Source organism: Balaenoptera musculus, chromosome 1 (assembly GCF_009873245.2).
Source record: "Balaenoptera musculus isolate JJ_BM4_2016_0621 chromosome 1, mBalMus1.pri.v3, whole genome shotgun sequence".
NCBI classification, from domain to species: domain Eukaryota; kingdom Metazoa; phylum Chordata; class Mammalia; order Artiodactyla; family Balaenopteridae; genus Balaenoptera; species Balaenoptera musculus.
The window spans coordinates 112,509,148-112,527,377 of NC_045785.1; the positions used below are offsets into that span (position 1 = coordinate 112,509,148).

General features: G+C 51.5%; 1 protein-coding gene across 3 annotated transcripts in view; it reads right to left on the reverse strand.

The window, feature by feature from the left end:
* The window catches only part of KCNN3 (potassium calcium-activated channel subfamily N member 3), a 180,424-nt gene that overhangs the window by 98,883 nt on the left and 63,311 nt on the right, over nt 1-18,230 (reverse strand). The gene's annotated exons all lie outside the window — the stretch shown is intronic.

Below are 18,230 nucleotides of genomic sequence, written 5' to 3' on the forward strand. Positions count from 1 at the left end.
AATCATCTAGAAAGGGTGCTGGGATCAATTAGTCATGTCTGCTCTGGGTGCAGATGGGATACCAGTGGCATGCCTGCCATGTGTTGGTCACCCTGCTCTGAGGAGGCAGGCGGGTTGTTCACTGACCTGCTGGAGAGCTCTTCCCTGCCCAATTTGTGAGGGCAAGTGCTCTGTGGAATAAGGGAGGCCATTTCTTCCCAGTTAGTGGTTATGGCTGGATTTCCCACAGCTGGATGTTTCCATAAGTAGCCTATATCTAAGTTATTGAGGCAGGCATCACATTTTTCCAGAACATTCTCTGAAACACTGCTAAAGGAACAGTGTGAAAGAAGGGCATCCTAAGGTGCCCAGGGGAACAGGGGGCCCACGATGCCCAAGTCCCAGTCTTTGTGGTCTCAGGACACTTGTGCAGCTATTGGTTAAACAAAAACGGAAGTTCTGGCATTAGGTCATGATCTGGGAAGCCACGTCCCTTCTCTGACTGGCTTCTGAGGAAAGAACCTAGCCACACTTCGTAGGCTGGCCACCTGAAAGGAAGCACTTTGTAAACATAGGAGGACAGAACAGAGCAGACAGTAGAGGCACCTCTGCAGGGACGGTGGCCAATCCCTGCGTGCTGATCGCAGCGTGAAGGGAAGGCTTCTGTGACAGCAAGGCTCAATCCCAGGACCTCCCGAGTTCAAGTATGACAGGTCGGCAGAAGCTGTAGATAATTCACTCAGTTGCCAAACATTCCGTGAGACATGTCTTCTACCAGACGCTGTATAAGGCCTGGGGGATTCAGAGCAGCCGGGCCTGGATGCCCTACAGAGCTCACTGAGAGGGACCATCATGTAAACAGAGAACCGGGTGCCACGGGAGACACAATAAGAGAGGCCTGTGTGCATGGGGGGGCGCCGAAACGGGGGCAGCTCAGGCTGGAGAGATGAGTAGCGTTCACTGAGCAGGCGAGGCGGAGAAGGGCCCTCAGGAGGAGGGGTGGCACATGCAAAGGTCCAGTGATGAGGAACAGTGGGGCACAGGAAACCCCAAGGGGACTGGCACAGTGTCCAAGGAGGAAATGGCACAGATGTGGCTGCCCAGAGGACAGGGCTATCTTCCAGAGAGCCCCGCGTGCCAGGCTGGGGAGTCTAGACTGTATTCGAAGGACAGTGAGGAGCTGCTGAAGGTGTTCAGACAAGGGCAAGGTCAGATGTGTCTGTGGGATTCCTCGGCAGCAGTGTAGGTGGGGTGGGGTGATAGAGGGAGGGCAAGCAGGAAGGGGTACTAGTTGGAGGCTGCCCTAACAGTCCACCCGAGACCCGGTGTGGGGAGACGAGCAGAGCCAGTGAACGCTGCAATCAAAAGGCATCTTATCTTAGAAGATAAACACTCAGCAACAACAAAGAAAGAGTTCATAAACTCTTGGAGAAGGGACTTCCCTGGTGGTACAACGGTTAAGAATCTGCCTGCCAAGGCAGGGGACACGGGTTTGATCCCTGGTCCAGGAAGATCTCACATGCTTCACAGCAACTAAGCCCTTGCGCCACAAATACTGAGCCTGTGCTCTAGAGCCTGCGAGCCACAACTACTGAGCCCGTGCACCTAGAGCCTGTGCTCCACAACAAGAGAAGCCTGCGCACCGCAACGAAGAGCAGCCCCCGCTCTCCGCAACTAGAGAAAGCCCGCTCGCAGCAACAAAGACCTAACGCAGCCAAAAATAAATAAATAAATAAAAACTCTTGGAGAGCCCAGCCTCCAGGGCCCTTTTCCTGGTCTCCACTCCATATCTGAATTCTTGCCCCCTCCCCTAGTCTGCATAGCTCTTTGTTACTAGTCTGTCTTCCTTGAATTACAGTCCACAGAGTATCATCTCCTACCCCGTCTGAGAACAGGTTGAGGGCAGAGCTGGCAATGCACACACCTCTGTATTTCCCATCAGCCCAGCACAGCTCCTGACATGTAGCTGACACCCAACCGTGGATGGATGGAAGGATGGATGGATGGATGGATGGATGGAAGGAAGGAAGGAAGGATAGATAGATGTGCTTTCGTGCATACATAGATGTTTCAATATAAATTTTTTAAATTAATTTATTTTATTTATTTATTTATTTTTGGCTGCGTTGGGTCTTCATTGCTGCACGCGGGCTTTCTCCAGTTGCTGCGAGCGGGCGCTACTCTTCGTTGCGGTGCACGGGCTTCTCATGGCTGTGGCTTATCTTGTTGCGGAACACAGGCACTAGGTGTGCAGGCTTCAGTAGTTGTGGCACACGGGCTCAGTAGTTGTGGCTTGCGGGCTCTAGAGCACAGGCTCAGTAGTTGTGGCGCACGGGCTTAGTTGCTCCGCGGCATGTGGGATCTTCCCGGACCAGGGCTTGAACCCATGTCCCCTGCATTGGCAGAAGGATTCTTAACCACTGCACCACCAGGGAAGTCCCTCAATATAATTTTTAATTGGATGAAAAATTTAGGTGAACAGACTGCCCTGGCTACAATTCATCTGATTGCAAAGGCTCACGGGGAACTGGCTGCAAATTTGCGGTTTGGGAGGCAGGTCATGATTCAAGAACCGATTTTGTCCATAAAGCAGCGGGTTCAGAAGTGTCTGAGGCTGGAAGCCTGGGGGGAGGACCAAGCCCCCCAACCCCCAGCCCAGCAGGACAGCCCCAGTGACTGAAGTGCACAGCAATCACTCGCCCAGGTGTGCAGGGTGCTCCTGGGTACTCGTCAGTCATGGGGCAGGAAATGAGGCCATGCCCAGAGGACAGCATATGGCTCTTGACTGCGTGGTTTGCCTTTGTGATGAATGAAAGAGTTTTTCAAATGAGGCTGGTAGAATTGAAACAATCAGTAAACTGGGAAATGAAAAAGGCATTTGGGAGCTGGGACATAAGCATATCAGCCTGGTTTGCCTGCGGAAGCAGGGAAGGCTCTGCCTGTCTTCATAAAGAGCTTGGGACAAACTGTGACCTAAAAAAGCTGGCCTGGGGACAGTGTCATCACACTCCCTAGGAGGCCAGTCCCAGGAGGGGAGGGGGAAAGGCCACCTGGATAGTCCACCTCATCCTTCCCCTAGAAAAGGATGAAGAGAGAGCCTGGCCTTGGGGTTTTTAATGCTCATTCCAATGATCTCCATATTACTATGAACATGTAGGGCAGGGTTATCCTAATTCCTGGAGACAATCAAGGATGGTGGAAAGAACTTGGACTTTGGAGTCTGGCAGAGTAGGATTCAAATGCTGACTCCACCACTGACCAGCTGTATGATCTTGGTTAAGTTAATTAACCCATCTGAGCCTTACTTTCCTAAGGAGATAATATTATAGTACAAGCAGAAAGGAGATAATGTTAATAGAAATAAATCACAACACCAAACCATTATCTCAAAGAGGTCTTTCTTGAAACTCCAACCCTAAGTAATTTCCTTTTGCATCATTCCCACCACTGTTCCATGTTGTTCATTGTCTTCATCTGCATTTACACTGACCTATCTGATACCTTACCTGTGATTGCCTGACGCTGTACCTGTCCCTAACGCTGTCCCTGGAAGCTCTATGGGGGCAGGGATCGTACCTGTCTCATTCATGACTGTATCCCCACTGCCTGGAACAGTGTAGGCACTCTTTAAATTTGGGGTAAATGAGTTGAATGGGGAACATGGTGCCTGGCCTACAGTAGATGTTCAAGGAATAGTGGCCAGTATGACCCAGACACCTGGAAAGCCCAGAGGCATGGACCTGGGAGCCCAGTTCTGGCCCGGAGAAAATCTCTGCAACTTGCTGTGTGGACTTAGGTGAGCCTCTTCCCCCTCTAGGCCTCAGATTCTTCATCTGTCCGATGAGGAAGATGGTCTGAAGATGATCGCTGGGGCCCTCTCCAGCATTCATGGCTCTAACTGTCTCTGATTCTCCACAAGGGCTCTGAACTGACAAGGACTAAGAGAAAGGCCAGCTCCATCATTGGACCCTGTGCGTGTGACTCTCAGCTCCACAAATGCCATACAAAATGAACCCAAAAGGCCCGGGTGCAATTCTTAGGAAGAAGTGAGCATTGGCAACAGCCAACAGTCAACCCCACTTCTTTGCTGCCCAGCATCAGGCCCAGAGGACTCACCACGAATCACCGCTTAGCCTCAGGACTGGTTTGAGAACACAGGAAGGTAGGGGGGGAGGGAGGGAGAGCGGTGGGTATGCACATGCACCAGGCCCTAAGCCAGGGACTTTGGCATCACTAGCTTGTCTGGTCCTCACCATAGCCTGGGCGATACCATTATACCCACTCACAGACCAGAAGAGCATGTTAGTAACAGCCCCTGGGAAGCAGCAAGTACCAAAGCAGGAAATAAAGCCGACCCTCCTGACTCCAAGTCTCCCACACCGAAGAACCTGGTGGAGTTTAGACGTCAGGCCTCTTCTCTGTGACTGTTAATCAGGATATACCCCAAGTGTAATTGATGGCAAGAAGACACCACTAATTCAGGAGCAGCCTCTAGAGGAAGCATTGTTTACACTAATGGAATAATAAGAGCACTGAAAAGTGCTAATACTTACAGAGCGTTTCCTAAGGGTGAAGTAGACTCAGTGCTAAGCACATCACAAGGACTCTCCGGTTTCATCCTCACAAAAACTCAATGAGTAGGCACTGATACTGTACCCACTTTGCAGATGAAGAGCCTGGGGCTTAGAGAGGCAAAGTACTTGCCTGAGGTCATGCAGCTAGGAAGTGGTGGAGCCAAAATTTCAACCCTGGTCTCTCTAACTCTAGTCATCCAGTCCCACCATCTTACCATACCCTGGGCAGGCTGGTGAGACTACTGGGATAAATTAACATTTAATTACATGACACTAACATTTATTATATTAATATAACATTAACCATATACATATATCCAAAGCATACTATATACAATGATTCATACCAATACAGTACTTAGAATATGATCAAACTGAGATGGAAAGAGGTGAGTGCTCTCCAGTCTCAGACAGCACTGACACCAAATGGATTAGATCAGTCTCTGGGATTAGGTCAAAGGCTCAAGATCATTGTCACCCAGTGGGTGAATGCACAGCGATGCCAGGCATTTGCCGTTTTCTGGTCGGGGGCCTCTGAGGACAACCCCTGTGAACCATCCAGACGGTGTAGCCAGAGTCTCCAGGGAGACTCCAAGCCCAAAAAGTGAGGCTGTCCAGGGTCATGTCCCCTCCCTTGCATAAGTTCATATAGGAATTCAGCTGTAAATGCTGTAAAGAGTGGCAGGTGGAAGGGCTTAGCTCCTACTGAGGGCAAGAGAGAGCCTCTACTGTCTCACTCTGGAACACGCAAGTGCCCTGGGAGGGGGAGACTTGTGGCCGACGGTGAGTGGGTCATGGCCTGGAGTTCCTGGTCGGCATGGTGCCCTCACCCCTCAAAGGATCAGGCAGTGAACGCAGGACCTGGGAAAGGTCACTGAGATTACTTCCGCAGCTGGATTTAAAATGGCTTTGAGTGTTGGGGTATCCAGGGCTCTGCACCCCAGATCGGGAGACAGCCACCCCACCCTGCCTTTTACAGTCTGGACAGTCCTGGGCCCGTCCCTTGACCTGTTGGCCCCTCAACCACTTAATCTGTAAATAGAGGCTAAATGCCAGTCTAGGCGTGTGACTTGTATGTGGGAGACAGCTTTGCAGAGCCCTGAAAAAATGTAAGGGGATTTGACTTCACTATATGGGGTCCCAAAGTCGTCATTGTCATCATGCTGTTTTGGATGATTTCATTGGCTGTGTTCTTACAAAATGGACCATATAAGCAGCTCACTCTGAAATGAAAGAAGGGCCTTGTCCCTCCCTGTGCCCTGACCCAGCCCATAGCAGACCACGCCACTGCCTGGAATCATGAGTGACCACCTCCCCTGCTGAAGAAGCTGTCAGTTCTCTTATTTGTCCATCCATTCGATCGCAGGTAGGTATTTATTGAATCCCCACCAGGGCAGGGCCCTATGCTGGTGTTGGTACACCACAGCTGAACTCCCTTTGTCCTTGCAGAGCTGCTTCTCTACTAGAGGACACGGGCATGGAAGCCAGAGTTGGCTCAGGGGACCCAAACCCTGACCCAGGAGATGAGCACTCAGGGCCAGGGGCTGTTATGGAGCCCAGTGCAGAGCTCTGGAGCTGGCCTTGTTATAACTGGCTGGGACGCAGGACCCACAGGGAAAGCAGACATCACCCAGCCCTCTGCAGACCAACCCTGGCAGCTCCTTCCTGGGCACCAGTTATGATGCCAGCCAGTCTGAGATGTGGTCTTCCCAAGGGTCCAGTAAGCAGTTATCCCTTCCCTGGACTCCAGGCTTTACCAAGAGAAAACTGCAAAGAGGAAACAGATTAAGACTCTATCCACAGGGCTTCCCTGGTGGCACAGTGGTTGAGAATCCGCCTGCCAATGCAGGGGACACGGGTTCGAGCCCTGGTCCGGGAAGATCCCACATGCGGCAGAGCAACTAAGCCCGTGCGCCACAACTACTGAGCCTGTGCTCTAGAGCCTGTGAGCCACAACTACTGAGCCCGCGTGCCGCAACTACTGAAGCCCGTGCGCCTAGAGCCTGTGCTCCACAACGAGAGAAGCCACCGCAATAAGAAGCCCGCACACTGCAACGAAGACCCAACACAGCCAAAAATAAATAAATAAAATCAATAAATTTATTTAAGAAAAAAAAAAAAAGACCCTATCCACAGAGCTGTCCTGGGCCCAAGCTGGCCGGTGGATTCCAACCTCCAGCTTCCTCTCTTTGAGATTCTGGGAGTGACCAGCAGAAGAGGGAGGGGAAACACCCTCACCCCACACAGAGGAGGCCCTTCAATTTTACACAGAAAGCCCTGCTTCTTTGTTCTCTGTTCCTGACTAAAGAGAACCATTTATCTTGGCAAAATGGGAGAAGACCCTTTATATTCTGAAATGAAGTGTCAGCATGCAATGACAGTTAAGGTCCCAAGATACCCCCAGAGTCACTTTTTATTCTTTTCTATCCACAATCATTAGGGGGAAATCTCTCTGCAGCTTCTGTAGAACCCATTCACTGGAGGGAAATAGATCAATGAGAAAACCCGAGCCCCGAGCAGCTGCACTGACAGCTCTGAAGCAGGTACATTCATTCTTCCCTGGAGCCCACGCCAAAAGGACAAAGGACGATCGCTCTCACCTCCTGAAAGAAGAGCTGGCCCAAAAAGTTCCTTAACTAGATATCTATTTCTTATCTTTTATACAGCAAGAACAAAATCTCTTTCTGAGAGTGACATATCTTACAGTCACTTCAAACAAGCACAGCTTTTGCCACTTATTTTTAAGTGCACTTGCCTGCTAAAGTGAGAGCAAAAAAATCCAGGGGGGAGAATAAGGCAAGATGGTGGAGGCCCAGCTGCTTCCATAGCTGGCATCTCCAGCCAACAACTGCCGGACCTGGAAAAGGTCCCTGAGAAGAGCCTGAAGAGCTGACACCCCAAGAGGATGTGCAATCCAAGTGTGAAGAACTTGACCTCTGGTGCTCCATCTGCTTCCACCAGAGCCCAGGTGCTCCGAGAATGCTCATGACGGCCAGCTGAGAGGGGTAGGCACGTGGGCACAAAAAGGGGAAGGTTCTACGGCCACGAGAGCAGGGGAATAGGAATATAGCTCAACATTGATTCACTTGTTCATTGATCCTGCAATCATTAGCACCTACTGTCGCCAGGCACTGACAGTGGGGGTGGGATGAAATTAAAGTAGCAACAAAACTAATAGCAGTTACCACACTGAACTCATACCCTGTGCCAGACACTCTGCCAAGTGCTTTCTGTGTATTATTTCGTCTAATGGTCACACCAACCCCTTAAGGAAGGTAATAAAGTGACTCTGCTTGTAGACAAGGAAATTGAGGCAGAGAGTTAAACCTCTAGCCCAAGATTATATAGCTAATAAGAGGTAGAGCTGGATCTATACCAGACCCACTGTGTCTCGGCTGGAGAAGGGCTAACCATCGATGTGTATCCTGACCTGGTCAGTACGAACAGACAGTGTTCACCCAAACCTGCGCAGAGAAGCACAGGATACTGCCCCGTGTCCAGGAGCTCACTCGCCAGCCAGGAAGGAGGAGAGTTTGCATAATTGCAGGGAGGCGGGCGGGTAAGCTCTAGTCCATGTTCAGTGACCACAGGCAGCTGGCCTGGGGCAGGACTCAGGCAGCGTGGAGCCCAGCCACACTGTGGTGCCTTGAAATCCAGGCTCAGGGGTTCGGCTTTATCTAGAAGTCACCAAACGGTGAGAGTGTGTGAAGAGAGGATGCCCTACTCAGAGTCATGTTTTAGGAAGACTACCAGCTGCAGGCTACCATTCATAACCCTGAGAATATGAGGCAAAACACAACATCTAGAATATTACAGAAAAAAATAGGATCCATTTGTTGAAACACTCTAGCCACTGCGAGGCATCAGACTCAACCCCAGGAAACCTGTGTTTTCCTGCAGGGCTCCACCTGCTGACTCAGGCACGCATGCGGCCCCAAGACCATCCCAGTGGCCCGAGCCCCCCCCCACCACCGGTTTCCTCTGGCTGTCACTCAGAGGCTTCTTCCTTGACCTTATTCTCTAGCCTCGTCACGTAGCTGTTCTGACCAGTTGGAAGGGAGAGGCTGTCTGTCTTTGTGAGGGCCCTTTTCATGTACATGACACACCATGGCTCTGCCCTCTGTCCCATCTCACCAAGGCTGTGAAGTGCCTCTTGTTGGGGATGGAGCCCTCCCTGTCATGCTGCCTCCGCTCCAGCTGTACCACACTGGGCTTCGGGCCGTGGCCAGGCCCCAGGAAGTGGCTCAGAAATCCCCCTGGGCCCTACCCACCAATGAGCCCGAGGGCTTTTCTTCCCTGTGCAGATTCCTAGAGACTCCAGTGGCCGGGGAACAAAAAGGGACACGACTGACCACCAGCAAGGCACACAGATGGATTAGCAGGGCGCCCCGGGCAACTGCAAACATTTTGCCACAAGTCAGGTCAGGGCCGCGGCGGAAAGGCCAGCAGCGTGGAGCAGGCTGCCCCAGCAGAGGTGGGGTCTAAATGACGTTTCTGACAACAAAACCCTCTGAGCTGCGGGTCAGAGTTGACGCCTGTCATTTCGGTAACGATCTGGTATCATTACTGGCTTGCGGTATAGCCCCTATAAACACACTGATCAACATCTGTCTGCCCGAGACAGGTGATTTTCTTCAAAACCAGAAAACCCACAAGCCTATCAAGCATTCGCCCCACTGTCCTCAACAGGCAGACAGGAGTTTTTGGCCTCTGAGCCCATATTTTACAGTAAGAACCCAAGGAGTGTTGAGTCCTGTTTCTAAGCATGTTCAACCAGGCGGGATGGGAAAAGTGCCAGGGGGCAACTCAGCCCAGTGTCGGTGCACAGCTGTTCCCACAGCTGGCAGATACGCTGCAGCTGCAGGCCGGCAACAAGGGCCAACACTGAGCAAGGAAGCCCAGAGCCAAGAGAGGGGCGTGGGTGGAGCCACAGGCCATTGGGCTGGAGGGGATGGGAGGACACTTTCAGGTCCGGGAGGACTCCTCTCTAAAGAGCCTCTCCCACCAAAGATTCGTCCTCTCCTTTCCCACGAACCCTGCTGGCCACCTTCACAACCAAGCCTCCCATCTGGGCACTTTCTATCCCTCTCCTTGGGAGTTTTAAGCCCAAGCCTAGGGCTTTCTGAGCAACTCCAAACTCCACAGTTAACTGCTGCCACTGCCCTCCCCGACCACACACACCCCACCCCCATTTGCATGACAAGCCCTCCTTGGACTCCAGCTGCAATCTGGGATGGTAACCCTTTCCTGGCAGGGAACCAGCCCCTTCTTCAGGGGCAAGTTCTCCCATCAGGGGCATCTTAAGCAGGAATTGGGACATATTAATGCATTCACTAGTCAGCACTAACACAATTTACCTGAATTCACGATTCACACAACTAGTCTAAGCGTTACAGACCAAACTTCACAAGTGTAGACGGTAGGGACAAAACCCATTAAGATTTTATTAGTGCTTAGAATTCACAATACACTTCCCATCCGTGGTCCCACTGAATCCCCACATCATGGATGTCCCTATCTTTCTCATCCCTTAGCAATTTGGTTCAAACTTTTCACACTGTATTGCCCACCTGTTTTACTCTTTCTCCTCAACACCCCTCACTCCCTCCCAAGACCATGAGCTATTTGAGGGTAGGAAACACTTCTTACTCTTTCCTGTTCTGGCACCGAGTAGGTCATCAGTGTTTGCTGAATACAATTGAATCCCACAGGGCCAGGTTAAGAGAACAGGAGGAACTGGAGTAGTAATACTAGCAAACGCCTATACAGTCTTCCTGTGTGCCAGACACTCTTCTGATTAATCCCTTTTACATAGATAAAATCATTAATTCTCACACCAACCCTAGGTAAGTACTATTGTTATCCCTATTTTTTTTTTTTTTTTTTTTTTTTTAAATTTGGGCTTTTTTTTTTTTTTTTTTTTTTAGCTACTTTATTTATTTATTTATTTATTTTTGGCTGTGTTGGGTCTTCGGTTCGTGCGAGGGCTTTCTCTAGTTAACGGCAAGTGGGGGCCACTCTTCATCGCGGTGCGGGGACCGCTCTTCATCGCGGTGCGCGGGCCTTTCACTATCGCGGCCCCTCCCGTTGCGGGGCACAGGCTCCAGACGCGCAGGCTCAGTAGTTGTGGCTCACGGGCCCAGCTGCTCCGTGGCATGTGGGATCTTCCCAGACCAGGGCTCGAACCCGTGTCCCCTGCATTAGCAGGCAGATTCTCAACCACTGCGCCACCAGGGAAGCCCCCCTATTTTTTTTTAATAGAAGAAATTGAGGCACAGAGATAGAATAACTTGCTCCGAGCTCACAGCAGGAACTGGCAGGGCTGGGATTTGAACCCAGACAGTCTGGTTCCAGAGTCTGATCTCTAATCAGACTCCATATACACTGCTTCTCAAGTTGAACTGATGCAGACTCCCTAAGAAACAGTTTATTATATTTTCTTGGGGAGACCCTTTATAGAAATGTAACATGCGCAATGGGGAAATTAATAAAATTCAATTCTGCAGACAGCCATGTGGAAGGACACAAGAGACACAGAAGGAAAGTGTGCTTTGTTCCCAAAGGGGAAGGTCCTCTGTGCATAGAGGATGCCGCTCTATACATAGCCAGGGTGCAAGGGGGGGCTGCCAGGAAGAAACAAGGGAGACACGGCCATTCTGGGCAAGGGCCCAGGAGCAAAGTCCTGGGGGTGGGAGGGGTGTGTCCTGGGCATGGTCACAAGAGACTGTACATAATTGTGGGGTGCACGATTGTGAACCATGATTAGCTCAAAGCAACGATTTCCCCACTCTGCTGCACTTTAGAATCACCTGGGGAGCTTGGAAAAACCCCTACACTCAATGCCTCCCCCGGAGCAATCAAATCCCAATCTCTCGGGGCGGGACTCAGGCACCAGTATTATTTTAAAGCTCCCTGGGTGATTCCAACGTACAGCCAAATTGGAGGACCACTGGTTCAGCCTATGCAGTGTTATTCATAGAGCAGTCTATTCTTCCATTAAGGACTAAAATGGCATGGAGGGCTTCAAACTGGGTGTGCTCCTTCCATCTGCCCTCCTTCCACTTTGGAAGGCTGTTTGGGGCCATTTTGGGGGAATGTGTTTTCTCTGGTTTCCTGGAAGCCCTTTAAAACGAAGGCAGGTTTTAGATAGTGCAGCTCCAACTCAAATTCCAACCTTGCCACTTACCAGCTGCATGAGTTTGGGCATGTTATATAATGTCCAAGCCTCGGTTTCCTCATCCACAAATAGGGGATTGTGGTAGGCGGAATAACAGCCCCCCAAATGTCCACATCCTCATCTCCAGAACCTGTATGTTACATGGCAAAGAGGAATTATGGATGCAGATGGATTAGGATGGCTAATCAGTTGACTTTAAAATAGGGAGATTATCCTGGTGGATGCAATGTAATTATAAGGGTCCTTACAGGCGGAAGAGGGAGACAGGAAGAGTCAGTGTCAGAGTGATACGATGTGAGAAAGCCTTGGGCAACTGTTGCAGGCTTTGAAGATGGAGAGGCAGACAGCTTCTAGAAGCTGGAAAAGACAAGAAAATGAATTCTCCCCTAGAGCCTCCGGAAAATGCAGCCTTGCTGACATCTTGATTTTAGCTTAGTGAGACTCATCTTAGACTCCAGAACTGTAAGATAATAAATTTGTGTTGTTTTAAGCCACTAAGTTTGTGGTAATTTGTTACAGCAGCAGTAGGAAACTAATACAGGATGGACGGGAATAAATCGGGGATAGTATGAAGATTAAATGAGATAAATTTTGAAAAACTTGTAGCACTGCTCTTAGTGCTTTGTAATTATTAGTTGCTGTTATCATTCTTACCATTACCATCCTATCAGGAAGCTGCCACCTCCTGCGTTCTGTGTACCTGGCACAGGCTGCCCACTCTCTACCCACCATCCCTGGATCCACTCCCCACTCCCGAGGTGGTTGAGTGGTCCCAGGCCCTGCGCGTCAGTAAGAGGCTTTGTGACCTGGGCCCAGGCTGGTGGGAACCGGCCAGTCTTTCTTGGACAGAGCAAGAGGCTCCCTAGAGCCCTGTGATGCCCATTAACACAGCACAGACCAGTATTTCTGCTTCCTGACACTGTTCATGAGAATCAACAGGAAATGGGGCTGGGTGGGGAGGGGGAGAGGTTTGGGAAGGGAGGCCCTCAGGGAGTCTTCCTGACCACCAGCTAAGAAAGCACCATGGGAATGGTCAGCAAGGGCCTCAAGAGACTTACTCTAAAGGACTAAAGGTGTCCAGCACCTCAATAGCTGTCAACAGCAGGCAAGAGCTGGACCACCAGGCCAAGAGCAGAGGGCTTGGGTTTGGCAAGGAGGGTCCAAAATTAAATCTCCATCAGGCCCCTTGTTTATGCCAGGCTCTCGTGGGCCCTTTCCCCCAGCTCTTGTAGCTGATGTTCACTATACTCCTTGTGGCCATTATGATCCCATCATACAGAGGGGGAAACAGACTCAGTGATCTGCCTGAGGTCACCCGCTGGCAGCAGAGCTGAGATTCAAACTTTTGATTCTAACACTAGAATGCTCCACACTGTACCATATCTCATTTTCTTTTCATAAAGGTCCAATTAATATTTTAGTCATTACTGATTTAATCCTGGGAGCATGAGAACACAGCTAGTACAGACTGTTAATCTGTATTTATACCTTGAAATGGGCCAGCCATGAAAATGTAGAAGCTTCAAAAACTACAAACAACTAAAAAGGGGCTTGAAGGAAATCTGGTCCCAGATGAATAAATCTTGTGTCAGCTCGGGGTTGCCATAATTGCAGTTCTACATAATGATCACAAACCTGGGTTTCACGTGGCCCCTGAAGTGGACCAGGCAGGTGAGGAGAGGCTCATCCCCTCCCCACCGTGGGCGCCCAAGGACTCCCTCCAAATTAGAATGTGTACCAGCCCTGGGAACTAAATTTATCCTGAAAGGACACCCAGATCAGAATGCTCTCTGCTATGAGATATCCTGTCCCTCACTGTCCTCCTCTCTTTTGCCAGAGCCAGGGAGTATCGGCTGTCAGTTCAGCCCTGTCAATGCAGCTTGAAAGCCACACACACGTGATGCCAGCCCACAGCGACAGGCACCACATGTTTAGATGCGAAAGACAGGAAATGCTGAAAGAGCGAGCAAGGAGAGCCAGAGAAGATGGAAGAGAAGGTGGAAAGAGGCAGGTTTAGATGATGCTGATAAGAGGGTCGTAAAGAAACTGAGAAGAGGAAAAAAACGGCACTGGGGCCGGACATCTGTGGCAGGGTCCCCCAGGATAAGCCATCAGGGGCACGAGAGCTACGATGGGGTCCTGTTCGAAGTCAGCGGCTCCTTTACAAGCCTCAGGCAGCACGTCTCCTCCATTTCCCCGGCGTTTGCACCTTGCAAGCCCACTACAAACTGAGAAGTTCCCACGTCAGCCTTGGATGATATCGCTGCTCCTGCAGGTGACAGCCAGGCCTTGGGGACAGGAGCCCATTCTGCCAGCACTCCAGAAGGGTGGCCATTCCGCCACACCCCCTCCCCAATCCCACAGGTAGAGGAAGGACACGAACTCCCTGCCTGAGGGAGGCCGCTGGGGAGCCTGGGTTAGGGAACAACGAGAGAAGGGCAAAACTGTAAAATCCTGAGGTTCTTGTAAATCTCATCAGTGCAGTTAAACATCTAAGAAGATCCGACAGAACAAGACAAACTCGGGCTCCCCAGGAGGCCCGGGCTCCCAGTGGGGTCTTGTTCCGTTAACAAGATCACAGAACCTCAGATTCTGGAGGGGTATTTTTCCGTTCCTCTCCCTCTCAAACAAGAGTGTACCAGGTTGCTGTCGTCTTTATGTCTAAAGATCCCCCAAGGAAGGAGCTTTTCAATGTTTTCTCAAGCTCAATGCTATGCTTTAAAGTCAGAGTAGGGGGCTTCCCCGGTGGCGCAGTGGTTGAGAATCTGCCTGCTAATGCAGGGGACACGGGTTCGAGCCCTGGTCTGGGAAGATCCCACATGCTGCGGAGCAACTAGGCCCGTGAGCCACAATTACTGAGCCTGCGCGTCTGGAGCCTGTGCTCCGCAACAAGAGAGGCCGCGATAGTGAGAGGCCCGCGCACTGCGATGAAGAGTGGCCCCCGCTTGCCACAACTAGAGAAAGCCCTCGCACAGAAACGAAGACCCAACACAGCCATAAATAAATAAATAAATAAATAAATTAAAGTCAGAGTAGGTGCTTAAGCTTGCAGATTGGGCGGGTTTCCACCATAATCTCCACCAGTCCTCCCACCCCCAGCTCCACCTCTTGATCTTAATGCTGACTATTGATGGTTTCTAAATCTTAGGTAAAATGCTTTGCTAATGCAACCTGGGGATCAATTCTCTGGCCTCCCTGTCCGCCCCATCAGATTGCCATCCCTGAGCCATTTCTGATGGACAGCTAGGGGCTGCTACCATTGTAGACAAGGATGCCTAATCTCTCCTGATCCTACTTGCCAGGTTCTGGGTCCAGCCTTTCTTTTTATTTTCACTTCTCACCACTGCCTTTATGGCCAACTGCCTCTCTCCCATTCCCCAGAAGCCCTGAGCTTTCCCAGCTCTCCGCATCTGCTCCAGCAGGTCCCTTCCCCTAAAGCACCCCTCACCCCACCTGCATCTGCGAAACTCCGCCCAGCTTTCAAGGCCCATCTCAAATGCCCGGGAGGCAGAGGCCTTGTTCCCATCCATGAGGAAGTCCTTGCTGTACCCACCGCACCTGCGCTCCCAGCACCTGGCAGCCAAGGCCCGTGAGTATTCGAGTGCTTATCTCCCCATTAGATCCCAAGCCCGTTTAGGGCAGGGACCTTGCAGTCCACATGGTGCCAGGCTCAGAACAGGACCTTCAATAGCTCCGTGTCAGATGAATTAATCACCTTTTGTCCAGTCCTCAGGGGAGGTGGAGAGCGGTTGCTATTTCTAACAGCAGCAGGAAGACAAATATGGCCCTGCCCACCCCCCCTTCATCCCCCACCATTCCACACATACACCGACGGGTGGTCATTTCTCTTTGCTCTCACATCAATAAGGTTTCTAGCACATTCTAGCAAGAGGCACCAGAGAGAGCTGGGAGGAGTCTTGGAGAGCACTTAGCTCCCCGCCCTGGTTGCACAAATGGGGGACCTGAGGGCCACGAGGGGCAGGGCCAGCGGGCACTCACGCAGCAGACCGGCGTCAGGGATGTACCTGTCTCCCCAGCCAGTCTCCCACGGAGCTGCCTCGGGGTACTGAGCTCAGAGGCTGTGGCTGCTCTGCACCGGGTGATGGCTCCACCACGGCTGGTCACTGATCTCTGGTTGTGGCTGTGAGCAGTGCAGCCACAGGTCGGCAGTCGCAGCCAAGTCCAGCTGCTGCAGTGAGAGTGGCTTCAGGAACGTTGGAGCCCCAGGGGCATGTGGCTGTCCGGCAACACTCTCCTGTGACACAGCCTGCTGGGGCAGCGTTGTGACAACCCAATCCTGCCAGGTGGCCAAGCGCCCACCTCACCCTTTCATTCACAGACCATGAGCAGCACAGAGGCAGGGTCCACTCGGCAGCTCACAGCTCTATCCCGCACCAGAGCGGCACTCAGTAAACACTTATACGATGTGCTTGCACAGCCGGACTTATTTGGCGGGTGGGTTAGGAGGGAGCATAAAACCACAGCCGATGGGGAGGCCACAGAATATTTAGAATGAGAAAGATTTGCAAAGCCTTGAATTTCTTCTTCTCCATTCCTCCTGCCTTTAATCCACCAAAAGGAAGTTTACTTCCCCAGATTCCATTTCTGGTTCCACATTTGTATCAGTGGCTTGGATGAAGCTATCACAGTCAGGCTCATCAAATGTGGGAGGACAGGAAGCTGGGAGGGCCCCAAACATGGGCTGCTGAGTGAGATGCTAAAAGACCCGGACAGATTAGAACAAAGGGCTGAAACCAAACGAACTCAGGGAAAAGGAACAGAGGCAAACGACAGGTGCAGCTCTCGTCCCCAAAAGCCAACTGGGCAAGCAAGGGTGGGAGATCAGGGGCAGGGGGTGAAGGCCTGTGGCTTGGCAGCTCTGTGAAGAAGACAGAGGGCTTTAATAAACATTCCACTCAATGTGAACTAACAGGCTGCTATGCAAGTCAGGGGCACTGGCTGTCTTTGGCTGCAGTAACGGAATGAGAAAGCAGGTAGGTGGTCCTCTGTCCTGAGCAGCTCGAACCCCTGGGCAGGTGCAGAGCAAGGGCACTGAGCAAAGCAGTGGGGATAGGACGGAGACAGGGCTCCTAACAGTGCCAGGGAAGCTGGGGATGTTTTGTGTGGGCAGGAGAAAACCCTGGGACGTCCTGTGTCCAACCCAGGGGGGCTTGGGTATGAAGCTGTTGGCCCCTTACCACAGGGACAGTCAGGAGGAGGAGGAAAGAGGGGTGGGGAAACTGAGGAGGCTGCTGAAGCCTGACCCACCCAGGCCACTGGCAGCCCAAGGCTCAGTGTCCAAAGGGAAGACCAGACGCAGCCCAGATAGGCGCTGGCTGGTCCTGAGGGCCAGGGGACTCTGGCAGGGAAGCAGGAACTAGCCTCTCAGAAGCCGGGGGTTGGGGAGAGGGCAAAAAGGAACAAGACCCAGTATGGGGCCAGCCAGACAGCCAGGGCTTCAGAGAAGGCTCTAGCCAAGCAGGGATCAGGAGGGGAGGCAGGGAAACCAAAGCATCATCCAGTCCTGATGGCTGGGAATGCTACCCGGGGATGGCAAGCCCCCAGCTCCCTGAGGGTGCTGGACCTCATCCTTGGGGTAGGCCTGGGACCCAAGAGGAAGACAAGAGGGAAACCAGGGTAAGGAAGCGATTTCTAACAGGCAGAGGAGCCACCCCAGGGCAGAACAGAGGCTGGAGTTCCCTCCTGGAGGTGCTGCTGGGGCTGAGGGCCCCGGGCGCTACTGCGGGGTTTCTGTTCTGCCCTTGGCTTCGTCATGTGCGCCCTTGCCCTGTTTTGGAGGGGAATCCCCATGGCTGAGCCCAGATTCCAAGCTGCCTTCTGGTGCTGCAGGAACTAGGGGCAGGAGAGACAGACCAAGGATGGAGCTCTCCCCCCAAGTGAAGCCTAACAGGCTTAGAGACAGCCCACTTGAGTCCAGCTCTGCCTCTCACCAGGCACATGACCTTGGCCACATCGCTCACCTTCTTAGGCCTCAGTTGTCTTATCTATAAAACAGGGATAGTAACAGAATTCACCTCACAGGACTGACATGAGGATCCATTGAGATCATAAAGGGCACAATTCCCGGCACATATGAGATCAAAAATAGAGCCTGTCATTATTATCATTTGTGGAGTTACAAACCTTTTAGCAGATTTAAACTTGGAATCAGAACCTGGGCCTGTGATAATGAGGATGTCGGGACAGGGTGAAGGCAAGTTCGCGGGATGCTGGTAGGGGGCGCTGTATGAAAAAAGTCCACCATACTCAGAGGGGCACCCACACCCACAAGCCATCAGGTGACTGAAGGTTACATAAAAATGACAAAGTCAGTTCTGGAGATGGATGGAGGTGATGGTGGCACAACAACATGGATGAACTTAACCACTGAACTGTATGTGTAAAAATGGTTAAAATGGTAAAATTTTACATGATATACATTTACAATAATTTAAAAAAATTTTTAATGGCAAAGTCACAACTTGGCCCCAGGTCTACTG